The sequence below is a fragment of the Pipistrellus hanaki genome (genome assembly GCF_964339955.1).
Source record: "Pipistrellus hanaki genome assembly, chromosome: 9".
NCBI lineage: Eukaryota > Metazoa > Chordata > Mammalia > Chiroptera > Vespertilionidae > Pipistrellus > Pipistrellus hanaki.
In genome coordinates, this window is record NC_140511.1 from 14,139,657 (window position 1) to 14,156,661 (window position 17,005).

Here is a 17,005-nt window from a genome sequence, read left to right on the forward strand (position 1 = left end):
AATGTCTGCTAATGTGGAAACACAGCCCTTCGTGGGGTTTGATGGAGAGGCCACGAGGGTCAGCATAGGTTTACTGCTTCCTCCACGTGCATGAGCCAAGAGTAATGCACTGATGTATTTGAAAGGACATGTATCAGTTATGACCTGGAAAAAAGTGCTGGTCCATCACAACTGTAAAACCAGTGTTGTTCAGATACCACCAGAAACAAGCACTGATGGTGTGTGTGTGTGTGTGTGTGTGTGTGTGTTATGCGAGCACATGTGAGTTAGCAAATATTGAATGCTCACTCTTGTGCATAGCACTGTGAACAATGTTAAAGTATTTAAAAGCAGCTTCCACCATGGCCTTTTGGCTCAGTGGATCAAATGTTGGCCAGAGGACTGAAGGGTTTCAGGTTTGATTCCAGTTAAGGGCACCAGGCAGGTACCTTGGTTGCAGGCTGGATCCCCAGCTCCAGTCTGGGGACATGCAAGAGGCAACTAGTAGATGTGTCTCTCTCACATCGATGTTTCTCTCTCATTCTGTCTCTCCCCCTCTTTTCTTCTCTCTCTAGAAATCAATGGAAAACATCCTTGAGGGAGGATTAACACAATAAAAATAAAAGTAGGTTCCAACTTATCAAGTTCTAAATTAAGGGGATATACACATTTCTTCACTCATCCGTTCACTCTATATGTGTTCAGGGTCTACCGTGCACTAAGCAACAAGAATAAGAAGGTGCCCTACCTTTCATGGCTGTCACAAATTAAAGATAATACACATCATCTCTAATATAGTATAGCCAGCATTTTAAAATAGATATTATTCAGTTGGGTACATTGAATGCTACTGTACACTGTACACAAGAAGGCATCTGATTGTGAAATTAACACCTTCAAAGTAGACATTTTAAGGCAGAATTTGTGATTTTCAATTGCAACTCCGGGTGAAGGGAGGTACAACAAGAGCAGATGTTGATGGTCAGTCTGTTCCCACTGAAAGGTACCTCATCCAATCCTATCCCATTGTCTTAGAAATAGGAATCAGAGGTCTGGAGGTTAAATATCCCTTGACCCTTGATTAAGATGAACAAACTTTAGTCAGGGACCCCTCAGCACTCTTCCCAGCTGGGCCTCATCTTCCAGCCCTGTCTTAGCAAGAATCCCACTGAATTTAGAGAGAATGCCCACCCTTGGTACCTGATGCCATTGGCCTGCCTTTGAAGTTCATTTATCCGTGATGATCAACTCCCTTACCCATGATGCCTCCTCACAGTAATTTTCCATCCACTGACCCCCTCGTTCTGCTCACTGGTTACAAATCCCTGGCTGGCTCTGTGTATTTAGGGTGGAGGCTCTCTCTCTCTCCTATTAAGACAGTCTGGACGCCAATCTCAATAGTCATGAATATGTTTTCCTTAGTGTTTGTTTTAACAAATGAAATAACTTTTGTTTTTAACAGAGTGATGGTACTGAGGCTGAACCCCAAGTCTCCCAACTCTCTAGACCCCCATAAAGGCCCATGTGAGTCTAGTCTGCATAGGGAAAAAGTCTAGCAAAATAGCAGCATGCCAAATCTCCCAGATACTAGGTAGTGGGAGCCCAGGAGCAGTGGCATGGCCTGGCAGAAATATACTGGATTCTGGTTCTGTGTTTTATTTTGTCACTTTTTGTGTCCTTTCCATAAGTTTTGCCTGGGTCTCTGTGTCTGGGGGCCTAAAACACAGAAGCTCTAAGCACTATCACATTGACCATCTTCAGACCAGTTGCTCGTTTTGACCATTATTACAGTCCATGCAGCCAGGCTCTCCCAGGGCTGAGGCAGCCAGTGCTGTTTGCTGAGGGCCCTGCACCCACCCAGCTGGCACTGGTGTCCCCCGTACCATCCAGGCCTTCCTCAGTGCCATGGAACATGTGACTCTCACAGGCAGACACCTGAATAGAAGAAAAAAAGGTCCACTGTCTAGTGAAACAGAGGCAAGGACTAACAAGGGAGGACTGTGGGACTCCCAGCTAGGTGGGTTTCCTGGGCTAAAGAGGCCTGAGTTCTGCCCCAAGCTGGCCTGTCCATGATTCCCACCTAAGGAGGTCCCGAGCTGCTAGCCTCCAAACACTCCCTAAGGACAGAGACTCCACCTGCCATCCAAGAGTTCCTGGCTCCTTTTCTGAACCAAAGGGTGCCCAGATGCCTTCAGCCCCACCCCTCCTCACTGCCAGCCTTGGTGGTGGCACCTCCCTGGCCTGTTGAAGCTTCACTGCTCAGAACAGGCCTATGGACACAGCTGGTCTCCTATGCTCCTGCCCTTGCCCTTTTCCTCCTTTTCCCTCCACCAGGACCATAGACCCCTGGGGCTACGTCTCCATTATTACCGTGGAGACAGAGTGGGAAGATGCTGTGGATGGCAAGTAACTGCAAAGAGATAAAGAGGTCGTTGCCAGAAAGGCTGGGAGGAGGGGCAGGCCCCAAGCCAAGCCTCAGATTGAGTAGCAAAGGCCTTGAGTCCGAAAGCCGGGCTGAGAGAACAGCTTGGAAATCTTCCAGGCCTCCTTCCCCGACACCCCCTCACCTATTACAGGAGGGGTACACTTTTCTCTCTGGGCTCACTCAGGCCTTTAACACATAATTCCTGAGCACTCGCTTTGACCAGGTCATTAAAGACCAGCATGCAAATCGGAAAGCTCAGAAGGACAGGGTCAGACCACCCTGCCCCACAAGGAGATGCCAGAGGCAACCCCATATTGCCGTGTTGGCTGCTAAGGCAGAACCCCGGGATGGTGAATCTCAAGGCTGTGGATTCTTTGGTTGCAGGCATGTGATCCATGCCAAGGGTCCAGAAAGTTCCCAGCAACATCAACATCTCCTTGAGGACTGGCCAGCTGGGCAAACTTAGGATGGGGCTCCCTTGGGATTGACAACAGAGCCAGTCCCTGCTAGCTTCTGTCTGTGAGGCCCTCGCTCTTCCCCTTCTCTACACCCCACTTCCTCCACCCCCGGCAAAGCTGAACTCAGGGGCAGAAGCTGCGAAGCCCTCCTCCTCCTGCCTCCACCCCCTCCACACAGGGCACAGCTGTACAGTAACTTCTGGGGAAACACTGTGCAAAGTCAAGCCCTGTCCAGACGCAGGGGTTGTTATTATTACTGTGTGTGAGGTACATTGAGTGTCAGAGATTTGGATTTGTGCCCTGACTCTGCCCTCCCTCCTCCCCACTAGAGACCTTGCATAGTTCTCTTGGCCTACTGGGGCATCAGTGTTCTCACCTGTGAAATGAGAGCATTGGCAGAGGATCTGACACAGAGGAGGCATTAATAAAGGGCTGTTGGAATGAATACTGAGTGAAATAGTACAAATCCCTGCATCCCTAATGACTACGGAGGGGCCCTTTGTATGAGCACCCAGCCTCTGCCTTCACTGGGCCAGAGCCCACATGCTGCAGGAACCCAGTTTCCCTGGGCCTCCCCTGTCTGAACACTCATCCCCACCATCCCCTCTCTCTCCAAACTCCCCTCCCCTTCCCTCTTCCTAACCGTGCTGCCAGCAGGTCAGTGAATCCCCTTTAATCCCGAGCTACCAGCCATACTAATTGCTTTCTTTTTTGTCCTGATTTGCCTTCTAATGCAGGAGAGACAAGGCTTCAATTAGATAACCAGGCAGCTGTTCCTAGAACAGGTGACTTGGAGGGAAATGGTCCTGCCCTGGAAGAGGCCAAAGATGTCTGCAGGGACCAGGGACCAGCGAGGCAGGCAGCTCCACATAGCATACACACACACACACACACACACACACACACACACACACCCTTCCCCAAGCTGCCAAATTCATGAACACCCAGAACCTAAAAATGTGACATTATTTGGAAATAGAGTGTTTGCAGATATGATTAAGAGTAAATTATGAAATACAGTAGTTAAGGATTGAGATGGGATCACACTGGATTAGGGTAGGCCCTAAGTCCAATACCTGGTATCCTTCTGAGGAGAGGAGACAGACATGAGGAGACAGAGCCGATGTGAGGATGGAGGCAGAGACTGGCATTACCCCAGTGGCCAAGAGAAGCTGGAAGAGGCTGGGGGCATCTAGAGCCTTTGGAGGGAGCACAGCCCTGCTGGCATATGGATTTCAGACGTCCAGCCTCCACAACCGAGAGGGAATAAGTTTGTTGTTTTAAGCCACCAGTTTGTGGTGCTTTGTTAGAGCTGCCCTACAAAACTAACATTCCTCAAGCTTACATGATCCTACAGGGTGTGAGGGTCACAGACCGCTCTGCAGAGAGGTCTGCCTCTTCCCCTCTCCCTCTGGGATGCAGGGAATCTGAGCAGTTTCACAGCCATCCATCTCCAAACGCTTTACTATCACATTTAGGAGCCAAGCCAACGTGCTTGGAAAGGAAGGCGGTAGCCTTAGCTTTCTCCAACCTGACTGCCTGCCATCCAGTTCCTTGTAGCACCAGACCCATGAGAGACGGTATATCAGCTTTGGAGCAAATCTCAGCCTGCTCTGCAAGGGAACAGTACACATTCATTCATTCATTCATTCATTCATTGCAGCGATTATTTATTGACAGCCTACTACTTGCCAAGCATGTGCTCAGTGTAGGGCCAGGGAACTAACTACCCTTTCTCCTGTCCCCTCCTTGCTGCCCTGTGGTCAGATCTGACTGATGAGTTATCAGTGCACTTTAACATCAGTGACAATAACACAGCATCCAAAAAGCTTTTGCATGGCTCTTGCTATATGAGCACTAACTTGCCTACAGTCTGCCTTTCTGTGAGAAATGGGAAAATTAGGACCAACTTGGTCTACTTTTCACTTCACTTTATCTTCATTTATCTGTATTTCCCTCGCCATTGAGTTGAGCTGAGTAATAAAGGTCACCAAATCAGCAATTTCAACCTAGAAACTGGGAGAAAGGAGAAGAGGATGATTTTTTGGAGCTGGTTAAATTTAGGAAACTTTTGGTAAAGCTATCGAAGGCCAAGTAGTGTGGCAAACACCACCCTGGCTCTCAGGCATGGTGTGGGGCACTGGTTTGGTATAATGGGAAGTGGGCTGGGTCACGGGCCCAGGGTCTAGGTCTGGTCCTTCTAAGCTGCCATGAGACTCTAGATTAGGGGTGTCGAACTCAATCAGAGAAGGGGCCAAAATCTAAAATCCAGCCTAAATCGCGGGCCGAATTGTTAACTGAACAGTCATAAACTGACAATGTCATAAACTGACAGCGGAGTGCAGTGATGACAGCGCGGTGCGGGCCACATTGCAAGGCCTGGCGGGCTGGATTTGGCCCGCGGGCCTTGTGTTTGACACATGTGCTCTAGATATATTGCTCATGCTCTGGGCACATTTTCTTATCTGCACATGAGGAGTTAGTCTATGAACCTAGGATGCTTCACAGCCTTGACATGCTGGGCTCCCTCCAGTCTAAATCACTTGCTAGAGGAACTTTCTAGTCTGCCTTAATAATGTGGGATTTTGCCGAAACTGGTTTGGCTCAGTGGATAGAGTGTTGGCCTGCGAACTGAAGGGTCCCGGGTTCGATTCTGGTCAAGGGCATGTACCTTGGTTGCGGGCACATCCCCAGTAGAGGGTGTGCAATAGACAGCTGATCAATGGTTCTCTCTCATCGATGTTTCTAACTCTCTATCCCTCTCTCTTCCTCTCTGTAAAAAAAAAAAAAAATCAATAAAATATATTTAAAAAAATAATGTGGGGTTTTCAAGGATAAGCAGAAGACACTGTGCCCTCCTGCCTTATTATTGTGGCGGGGAGCGGGGGTGCTGGGGGAGGTGTCTCCTAATCACAGTCCCGCTGCGTACAGTGCAAAGGGCTGGTACCTAGCCTGAAGAGGTAAGAGCTCCCCTCCCATCTTCAAGGAGTTTACCAACTAGCGGGGAAATAGACAATCATAATACGGTTTGGTAAATCCTACATTCCCAGGTTTGGAACTAGAGAGGAGGGGATCCCTAGCCAGGCTGGTGGTACAATATAGTGGGAAAATCAGGGAAGGCTCCCTGGAAGAAGTGATGCCTGTGCTCAGTTTTAAAGGCTGCTTAGACGTGAGCTTTTAATGCCAAGGACTGAAGCATTAAGGAAGGTTGCCCAGGCTGTTTTGGCTCATTTGGTTGGAGCATCGTCCCAGGCACCAGAAGGCTGATCTGGACCAACACATCTGCATATGTTTCCTTGACAACTCTCCCAACACCTTCTCTATGGGAGTGTCTGACTGAAACAGGATCTAGGCCCTATGAAACTGTGAAGGATTTCCAGCCAAACTATAATCTAGGGAAGCAGAGAATGCTAACTGAAGATGAAAGGAAGGTCTGAGCATCTTGCTGACCCACTCAGCCTGTCGAGGACACCCCAGCCACTTCCAGACACTCTTGCTGGGCTTCAAGTAAGCACAGCCATGGAGAAGTAAGCCATCACTCACCTCCTCACTCACCCACTTACTCAACAGTTTAAGTGACTACCAAGTGCTTAGCATCATCTTTGGTGACAATAGGTTCTGGGGACAATATGAAACAGACTCTGCATCAAGGAGTTCTCATCTAGTGAGGAAGACAGACATGCACAATTGAAAGATCATCATTATGCAATAAGATGTCCTATAGGAGCCCTGGCCAGGTGACTCAATTGGTTGGAGAGCCATGCCTACACCAAAAGGTGACAGGTTTGATTCCCCATCAGGGCACTAGGTTGTGGGTTCGGGGCACTGTCCCAATTATGCCCCAATTAATTGATTATCTGTCTAGACTAAGTGGGACAAACATGTGACCAGGAGTCAGCAATAACAGCCTATCCCCTGGTACTTCAATGTCTAGACAGCTGAGCTGAACCAGAACACAAGACACACAAGACAGAATTAGTTTATTTACCTATTCCTAGTGGGTCCTAGGCTCCAGCAAAGGCCACCTGGCGATGCACACTGAAGGGCAGGTGATGAAAACAGAGACAGGCAGGCAGCCGCAGTTGGTTCAGGCTCACACAGCAAAGCAATCAGAAGCTTGTCTCTCAGAGCAAAAGACCTCTTATCGGGCAAAAGACCTCAACTGGAGATAGTCTCTAGGTTATATAGACCGTGGTAAACAACTTGTGTCTTTATCAGTGTGGGCAGATGATGTGCCTTATGTTGGAAGCAGGGCATTTACACTTTAAGGGTGCAGAGCTTTTAATATCAAGATATTGGGGTGGCCGAAACAGGTTTGGCTCAGTGGATAGAGCATCAGCCTGCAGACTGAAAGGTCCCAGGTTCGATTCCAGTCAAGGGCATGTACATTGGTTATGGGCACATCCCCAGTAGGGGGTGTGCAAGAGGCAGCTGGTCGATGACTCTCTCTCTCATCGATGTTTCTAGCTCTCTATCTCTCTTCCTTCCTCTCTGTACAAAATCAATAAAATATATTTTTTTAAAAAAAGATATTGGGGTGTTTATTCATTTTGGAAGTTACAGAGTATTGGGGGTTTCCATACAGCAAACATTTCACACATTAATTATTTCATACATTAGAGGAGTTACATTATTATAACAAGCACGTATAGGAGGCAACTGATTAATGTTTTTCTCTCACATTTATGTTTCTCTCTCTCTCTCTTTCTCTCTCTCTCTCTCAATCAATCAATCAATCAATTTTAAAAAAACCAATATCCTAGGGTGAGGATAAAAAGGAAAAAAGATGGTTATATAAGAAAGAAGCACAAGAGGCAATAACTGCAGTACTTCCTACTTCTGTGAGCCTGAGCAAATTTCACAGAAGTAGGAAGTACTGCAGTTATTGCCACAAAAGTAGGAAGTACTGCAGTTATTGTCTCAGTGGCCACATCTGCAAAGTAGGGGCTATAAAAGGGTTTGTAATGACCAAAGGAGATAGTGTATGTGAAAGTGATTTACAAATCAAAGAGATTACTATTGCCTCATGGGTTTTGAAAATTAAAAGAGAGTTCCAAATGCAGAGTGCTATTATTGTTCCGTAGGGAATAAGAATTAAAATGCTTTCAAATGCATGCAGACCCGTGATGCCCTCTGCCTGCATGCTCTTCCCTCTGATAGCTCTGAAAAGCTCACCCTCACAATCCTCTAAGTCTTTCCTCAAATGTCACTTCCTCATTTAGATCCATCCAGCCCACCCTGTTGAATACCGCAAACTTCCTCTCACCCCTCAGCACTTCACATCATCTAATTCTAACAGATGTTTTACTTTCCAAAGTATTATTTGCCAGGTAATATACTCAGTAATTTATTTTTATATTTATTTTTACCATTTTTTCTCCTCCACTAGAATGTAAGTTCCCAGAGAGCAGGGATCTTTGTTTTGTTTACTGACATATTTGCAACCAAGAAGAGTGCCTAGTACACAGTAGGTGTTCAATAATATTTACTCAATTAAATAATTAAAAACAAGCTGCACATTGAATGGTTAGCATGCCAGAAGATATTCAGAGAAGAATGAGTACAAGAAAGAAGAATACAGAAATCAGTAGCCTGGTCTGGAGAGATGATGGCCGAGAGGTTCATGACCATAGTGAGTGAAACATAGTTATATACTATTGCAAAATAAATGATCCTATCCTAGTCTTGTAAAACAACAAAAATTTATTATCTCACAGTTCCTCTGGGTTAGGAATTCCAACAGATCAGTTGGGTGGTTCTGGCTCTGGGTCTCTCAAAAGGTTGTAGCTAAGACCTTAGCAGTGGCCACAATCATTTAAAGGCTTGTCCAGGGAGGAAAGATATGCTCCCAAGATGGTCCATTCATGTGGCTGTTGGCAGGAGGTCCCAGTTACTTGCAGGGCAGACCTTTCTACAGAACTGCTTGAGTTTCTTCATGCCATGGCAGCTAGCTTTCCTAGAATGAGTGGTCCAAGAAAGAACAGGGTGAAAGTCATGATATCCTCTATGACCTATCTTCAGAAGTCACCATCCATCAGGTAGGCATTATTGTACACAGGTCTTCCCTATTTAATGGAGAAGGAGGTCAGGGTGTCAAGGGCCATCTTGGAGGCTGGCCACCACAAAATGCAGCTAAGGAAGGATTCAGAATGGGTGGAGGGCAGCATGGGTCTCTGGAAGCAGTCTTTGCCTCCCACCACCTCCTTCCAGCTCACCAGAGAAGACTGACGAAAGGGCAGATTTTGTGCCATTAATCATCCAGAGTGACCCAGGCCTTCACCTATGTGTATAATGTATATCACCCAAGGAAAGATGTGTATGGGAATATCTTTATTTCTCTGGCTGGCCTGACATCCTCTTTTTGGGACCTTGCTTGATGAATGTAAGAACTGAGGGAGTTCTGAGTCCAAGAAGGAATAACCACGTGACCCGAGAGAGATGGCCAGGAAACAGAACATCTGCCACACCCTCAGAAATCTTCCACTTTCACTGAACAGCAAGCCTGATTAAGTGGTCAGAAGCAGCTGCATCAATTAAGGAAGAATCCTCCTCAAGGAAGGATTCACAGAAAAAGAAAAAAGTGAAAGTCATGAACAACTTTCAGAGAAATGTCCTAGAAACGATTGTTACATCCCTTTTTCAGGAAGGACCATACTTCACCTCCAAAACAGATGCATTTACTCCTGCCATCAATGGCCCCAAAAGGTTTATTCCTGCCAGCTTTGGGGATTCTAGTGTGAGGTTCGTTGGCCCTTTCAATAGGGGGAGAAGACAGAAGTCTCCCAATCCTTGTGCACCAGTATGTTCTCCTTCTATCTCATTTTAATAAAACGTGGTCTATGCAAGAGTGCATCACAGTATGTGCCAATGCCAATCAAGAAGGCTCCAACCCTGAGGAAGTAGATGGAGGAACTGGAAAACTGGGAAGAAAAAATGAGGCTGTGCAAAACCATAACCATTAAGACCAATATCTCTTCCTGGCTTGCATGTGGTAAGATGGGAGCTCAGCTGAACCTAATGCAAAGAGATGACAAGCAACCTGAATCCTTCTTGCCTCTTACAGGTGAGTACCAAAGAGTTGTAGTGCAGATTAAGTGGAGAATGTAATAAATGTAAGCTTGGATTCTGTAAAAGTTTTAGAAACGCTCTTAACTTCAGAGATGTAAAATCAGGTGCTGAACTAGTGCAAAAGGAAAACAGCTAAAAATGTTCCCTCTGGAGTTTCTTAATAACCATCATTAGCGTTAACATTTATGAGGTGCTTAGCCAGGGACTCTCAAATCTCTTGTATCTATTGGCTTACTTCTATAGCACAATGAGGTAAATATTACCATCCTCACTTATAGATGAGAAGCCCAAGATGATAGAAGTTAACCAACTTGCTTAAGGTAGTAAACTGGTAAATATTAAAGTTGGGATTCAGATTTTGGTCATCTAACTCCAGGCCCACAGGCTTAACTATCTCTCTGGGTTGTTTTTTAAAAAGTTTAAATAAGGGACTGAATGCTGGTAAGTGTCATTTATAAAACTTGTGGTGAGGTTAGAAGTCTGCTAGCTTAGTTGACCTGCCTCCCTCCCCTCTGTGCACACTGCTTGCTGAGGTTCTCCCTGGTGCATTTCTTCCAGTGGTGCCCAGATCCAGGTACAGAACCACACTTCTTAGAATGGTCCTCAAATTTAAGAATCTCAAGAAGTATATTTCATCCATCCTTCCCCCTCTGCTGTCTCCTTCTCCTTTCCTGGCATCACATGTAAAGTTCACTGTTACTTCAGTGTTTCAAGAAAGTTTCTTCTTATCCCCATTCTTCTCCTTTTCTTATTCTGGGTGCCCTTACATAGGTCAGAGAGTTATGGCTTTAGCATCAGTCTGACTGTGACTCTCAGCCTGCATTTAGCCCTTGGCCTTGTGCAAGCCACTTAATCTCTTGATGCCCATGCTTCTTCCTGTGTAAAGGAGGGATAATAAGGGTGCCTACATAGAGTTGTTGCAGAATCAAGAGTTGAAATAAAAAGCACATTTCAAGTGCTCAGCACACTGCCCCGCACATAGCAAATTCAAGCTGAGATGGTGAGACCAGTGATGGAGGGACTGGGGAGCAGGAACACTTGTCAAAAGCAGCCCTTCTAAGGAAGTCTGTGAGCAAACCACTTTCCCAGACCAAGAGTTCCTGGAGAATTGCTAGTGATATTGCTGCCTGGGGTAGCAGGAAGAAGAGGAGGCAATTAGACAGCACGTAACAAAAACAACTTCATTTCTCACGCCTTTCCCTGCTGGGCCTCTTGGAATCCAAGCAATAACAGCAAAGTGGGATTAGGGACAAGAAGCCCCGTGACCAATGGACAGGCCTCAGGACTCACTCTGGCTCCCCAACATCTGCAGGGGGTGTCCTTGGAGCCATGGCTGCTGTTTGGCACACTGAGCTGCACCTTGAGTTGGAGGTCAGGGCTGGCAGGGGCCTATAGAAAGGACCCCAAGAGCTGATACTGCTCAACTTCACTCACCATCCTGTCTGACATCAGGCTTGCATGACTCGGAGGGCTCCGGGGAAAGCCTGGTGCTTCTTGTGTCCCCTCCCCATCACTGCAGAAAGCAAACAGTTTGCCATCTCCTCCTAGAAAAAACAAGGATCCCTATAGATGCCATCAGATGACAAAGTTGTCTAAACTGCACAAAGCCAATGCCTTATATGTGCATGCCTAATGTCAACCACTTACAAGGCCTCCAAGATTCTACATCTCAGCTCCCACCCCTGTACACTCTCCCACTCTGATGCCCTGTGCCTCTGGGTCTCAGACCCTGGGGCTCTGCAGCAGCACAATCTCTTCTATCCAGAGGGATGGGCCTCTGCTCCTCCACAGAGAAACATTCCCATGACTCCTGGGAAGAGAGGAGGCTGCACCCTCCCAGGGGACATCCCAGCTGCCAAGGGTGTTGATTTAACCCATTTATCAAATTGAGGTGAAAGAAAAAAGAAATGGAAATGTGTGCAGATCAGAAGGACAAGTCCTCTCCTTTCTCTGGACCCGAAGAGGAACTAACCAAGTGGCTAATCGTATAGTTCTATTCCTCTACCCACAGTACTGACACTATAATCAAGCTATTTTCCAAGCCCGTGCATTTAGATAATATGATTCTATTGTTTAAAAAAAGAAAGAAAGAAAGAAAGAAAGAAAGAAAGAAAGAAAGAAAGGAAGGAAGGAAGGAAGGAAGGAAGGAAGGAAGGAAGGAAGGAAGGAAGGAAGGAAGAAATCTTCAAATACATTGGTGGTGGGTAAGAGGCAGGATGTGTTAACATTAGATTCTAACACTATTAGAGTAATTGAAAAAAGCTGGAGCTAACATATCAGTCTCTTGCCCAGAACCGCAGAATTAGCAACCTCACAGCCTGAGTGGTTCCATTTAGTATCCTGGAGAGCTAGAGAGCTCAGACATAACCCTAAGGCCAAATCATTGGTCCTCCCAGGGCCGTAAGATGCCCTAATGGGTGTGGGTGAGGAAAATGTCATGCTGGGGTTCAGCTAAATGAGAGGCCACATCCAAGGGAGGGCATCTGCTAGGAAGCTGAACCAAACTGTGCCCTTCCTTCTGTATGTGGTTTACAAGCACTTCCTAGATACAAGATGTTCTCTTGCTAAGCATAACTCCTGATAAGATGGAGACGTTTTGATTGCAGAGCCCAGCCCTGGTGCTCTGGAACTAGAAAGAGTACGCCACTCCTTTTTGGGAGAACTTGAATAATAGGAGAGGCCACCATATTTCTGGACTAAAGGAAAAGCTTCCCTGTTTAGGGTCTGGGGCATCCAGGATGACCTCTGAGGAACCCAAATAATCTGAGATAACTACAAAGTCCCAGCAACTACAACTGACCAGGCAAGCCATTCTAAGTTGTTTTCAAGACCTCAACTCTTAGGTTACTATGACCTGTGACATACAATCTGGTGCTTGGGATCCTGGCATTAAAAACCTCCACTTTGGCCCTGCCTTCCCTGCCTAGGTGCTGAGATACTCACTGCTGGAGATGCATAGGTATTAAGCCCTAATGAAGAAAGAAATGGATGTCAGAAAATATGAGTCACTGGAAAAGGTGGGGTTATCTCAAGGAGCCTCATCATTCTCATTCTCACCTCCCCTGCCCATGCCATCTTCACAGCCCTGCTTCTTCAACCAAAGTGAGACTTCCCAATTTGTAGGGGAGATGGAGACAGCTGTTTCCAGGCTGAGCCCACATGCTTTTCCCCTTACACATAACAGAGATCTCAGGCCTGTCTAAATTCAGCAGATCAATCCCTGGTATATATGAGGTCATATGTTTTATGAGCCCCTGAGCTATCTTTGTTTCCTCTGGTTTAGAAGAAGAAACAGGAGGGTTTCTATCAAGTTCAGACTTGCCTGCATCATTGCATGTTCTAGGCAGAAGTAATGTAACCTTGCATGTGTAGGTAGAAGACTGACTATCCCACAAGCAATGTTACTGGACTTATTCACCCTTATGAGCATTCTAGCTTATAGTTAGATCAAATCAATACAGTCAATGTGTCATTGCCAGCAGGGCACGAGTGGCTATCAGCCCTGGGGAACATAGCATGCTACTAAGCTGAACTAATCACTCCTTGGTATTTCAGTAGCAGTTGAGTTAGCAGATCACAGCACATACACAATGAAAGACAATTCCCTCAGAAGGGAAGGGGAGGTAGGAGGAACACATCAGGTTGGCCCCAGAAGGGGACAGGTCAATCTGAAGCCATACTGGAGATTCTTAGAGAAGAAAAAAAAAATCTGTTTTAGAAGGAAGAAAAGTCCAGGAAAACCCTGGGGGAGAAGAGATTGAGCTGCCACCTTTATTGCAGCAAAGGGATTTAATCGAGGGCGGGGGTCCTCCTCCATCAGCAACAGTCTCACACCTGTGAAGTTTAACATGTATAACTGCAGGAAGCAAGGAGAAGGTCAAGGAAAGACCTTAATCATGTTCCTTCCAGTCAACGGAGTTAGAACTTTTATCAGAGATGATTTCTTAACCCAATGTACATATGAATCACCCAGATATAGAATTAATATATACAGCACATTCCTGGGTCTCAGCTTGAGATTCTCATTCAGCAGTTCTTCTGGGAAGAACCAAAAATATGCATCTTAACCAAGTTCCCAGGTGATTTAGATGCAGGGAGTTCATTAAAACAAACAAAAAAAATGACCTTGGAGAAATGTCCTAGACCTCTACAGTAAATCAGAATTCCCCTTCCCATTACCAGGCACCTTCCATCCCCAGTTTGGGCAGGAAAGGTAGAAGGAATTCAGAAGCTCTTCAGGAGAATAAGACTGGGGCTACCATCATCCTTACTTTACTCTAAATCTAACCCTCTTCCTTGTCAGATGTTTAATTTCAGAGATAGCATCACACCACCACCCCCAGTCACATGCCAGGAATTTTGAACTCTAAGCAGAGAAATCAAAGGCAGGGGACTGGGACCCAGCAAACCACACACTGATTATCTTGCAATTGGTCATTCTCTCTCTCTCTCTCTCTCTCTCTCTCTCTCTCTCTCTCTCTCTCTCTCTCTCTCTTTTCTCTGCCAATCTTCACCAAACAGCAGGAATGGGGAGAAAGATGAGAAGAATGATTTCTTTTTCAAGTGGTTCTAATTCTGCAGGATGAATCAGGGATGCACAGATTATTTGCATCTAAAGGACAGAGAATCACTGAAAATCTAGTTTCTGGGGAGAATCTAAGATTAGCCTGAAAGGTTTGAAGCCTGCTCACAATCTATAAGTAGTTGGATCTGCAGAAGAAACTGCAAAGATCCGCAAAGTGCCTTGCACCTCATCAACCTCAGACCAACCTCAGGAGCCTCCAGCACTAAAAGTACTGGGGTACCAGGTGGGGCAACAGTTACTCGCTCAGACAGCTTCCCTGTGTCTGAGACAAGGACCTGTTCCCACGGAGCTGCTGGGCTGTGACTTGTGTCCATGACGAAGCCTGTTGCGTACATGCACACACGGCTTCTTACCTCTGCTCTTGGAAAGGAACTGCACACGGGCTGCCAGCCTCAAGCAGGGAGAGGGGCAGGCTCTGTCTGGCGCTTAGAGCTTCCTGCCTCCTTCCTCCGCACCCCATCCTTCCTGGCTCCAGGTCCATTTCAGAGTCCGACAGTCACTCTCCGCTACTGCCCCACCATCATACCCATTCTCAAGCCTAGATGGGTCTGAAACCTCAGTTTCCCTCCTCAACTGGATCTCAAACAGGGAGATGGCTGAGGAGAACGCTAATTCAGCACCAAGGACAGCGGCACATTAGCAAGCAGGAGAGTAAAGCCAGAACCCGCCTCTCGCCAGCCCAGGGCTTCGGTCCATAGAAACGGAAAAGTCGGGTAGCACAAATAACCCTCCTCCCTCCATGGCGGTCGGAACCTCTGGCCGGGCGCCCTGGGGTGCCGGGCGGAGAGTGCCCTCCTGAGATCGCCAACAGGCGGCCACACTCCGGAGCTGCGGCTCGCGGGGCTCGCTCCGGGTGCTCCGCGGGGAAGCCGCCCCAGCCCCGCCCTCTCGTGCCCACGGCGATTCCCGCCCGGGCGGCCTCGAAAGATGCCGAGAGGAAGGGAGAGAGGACAGCGGCCACTGCGTTCCCGTTGGCCCCCCCTGCCTCGGGCCCCCACCCCCCATCCCACCCCCGCCCTTCGCTCCCCGCAAGCGTCTCGAAAGAAAGTCCTTGGAGAGCCCACGGCAGGCGGAGCAGTCCTGGGCAGAACGCGTCAAAGTGGCCAAACTTCTGGCCGGGCTGCACCGGCCTCCCAGCTCCCTCCTCCTCCCCCTGCGACTACACTCGGCCCGGGGCCGCCGGTCCCTCCATCCTGCTGGCGCTTACCTTCAAGCCATAGGGCGCACCGGGGCTGAGGCGGAGCGGGCGCAGGCTGCTCGAGGCTTCCGTCTCCCGCCGCATCCACCCTCGGCCACCCCTCCGGCAGCCGTCTGGGCCGCCGCTTTCCTCCGCGGGCCCCCGGCTCCCGGCCCCTCCGCGCTGATCAGTGCCCCGGCGGGCAGCGGCTGGATGGGCTCCGGCCTTCCGGGAGCGGCGGACCGGCCGCTGCGGGGCGGGGCGGGGCGCCGGGCTGGGCTGCGGCGCAGGACCGGGACTGGAGGCCGCGCGGGGCGCGCCGAGGGCCGCCGGCTCCGGCTCTGATCCTAGACAGCTCCGCTGCTCCGTGCGCCCCGAGCGCGGGAGGGCGGGGCGGGGCCGCCGGGGCCACCGGCGCCCTGAGCCCCGCCCCTGGGACAGGCCCCGCCTTGCCCTACTGTGCGCACGTGTCCAGGCTCCCAGAGCCAGGGCGTGGTGGGATTGGCTTAGGGTCGGAGATGCTGTCTTCCCTGGCTCTGAGGCAGGTCAGAGCCAGGCAGGAACTGAGCGGTCGCCTACATGTTGCGCTCCCACAAGACCCTGGATATATGCAGGGCTGCTGTGATCGCCGGCTGCATCGCCGGCTTTTCTGTTTCCTCATAGGAGAAGTCAGAGAACAAGGACTGGTGAGCCGGGAGGCACCACCAGCCAGGGAGACACGTAAGAGGAGAGGTCCAAGGTCCGTTTTCTTTTTTTATATAGAAAGTCCTTTGTTCTTCCTAGTAATGTAATTACTTCTTTTCCCTTCTTTTTTTTTTTAAAAAAAATATATTTTTATTGATTTCAGAGAGGAAGGGAAGAGAGAGAAACATCAATGATAAGAGAGAATCATTGATCCTGCATGTCCCAAACGGGGGATCAGGGATATCGAGCCTGTAACCTGGGCATATGCCCTGACCAAGAATGGAACTGTGACCTCCTGGTTCATAGGTCATCACTCAACCACTGAGCCAAGCTGCTGGGCCAACATCCGTTTCCTGACCTCTGCTCTTGGAAGCCCTGTGGTCAACCCCCTTTCGATGTTTGATTCTTCCTGGCGAAAGCCTGCTTGGAGTTGACCTGAAATAATAATTCAAAAAGGGGGCTCTGGAATTCCAGCTCAACTTTGACTCTAAATGGAGGTGGGGGTGGGGAGGAAAGGAGATTGTAGTTCCTTCTGCCCAGGGTCCTTTGGGCTGCAGAGAAATCTCCTTCCTCTCCTATTACTCCCCTTTCTTCTTTAGGAATTAGTATAGACTGTCCTCCCTTTGCTG

At 48.2% G+C, this 17,005-nt stretch overlaps 1 protein-coding gene across 3 annotated transcripts in view; it reads right to left on the bottom strand.

Moving 5' to 3' along the window:
- The window catches only part of DRD2 (dopamine receptor D2), a 61,835-nt gene extending 45,769 nt beyond the window's left edge, over positions 1 to 16,066 (bottom strand). For 2 of the 3 annotated variants that reach the window (XM_084893732.1, XM_084893730.1), the window contains exon 1: positions 15,723 to 16,066. The gene's annotated coding sequence lies outside the window, so the exon portion shown is untranslated. Of the gene's footprint in view, positions 1 to 11,364; positions 11,475 to 15,722 lie in introns of all 3 variants that reach the window. The other variant, XM_084893731.1, reaches the window with a different exon arrangement.
- Between the last annotated feature and the right edge of the window lie 939 nt (positions 16,067 to 17,005).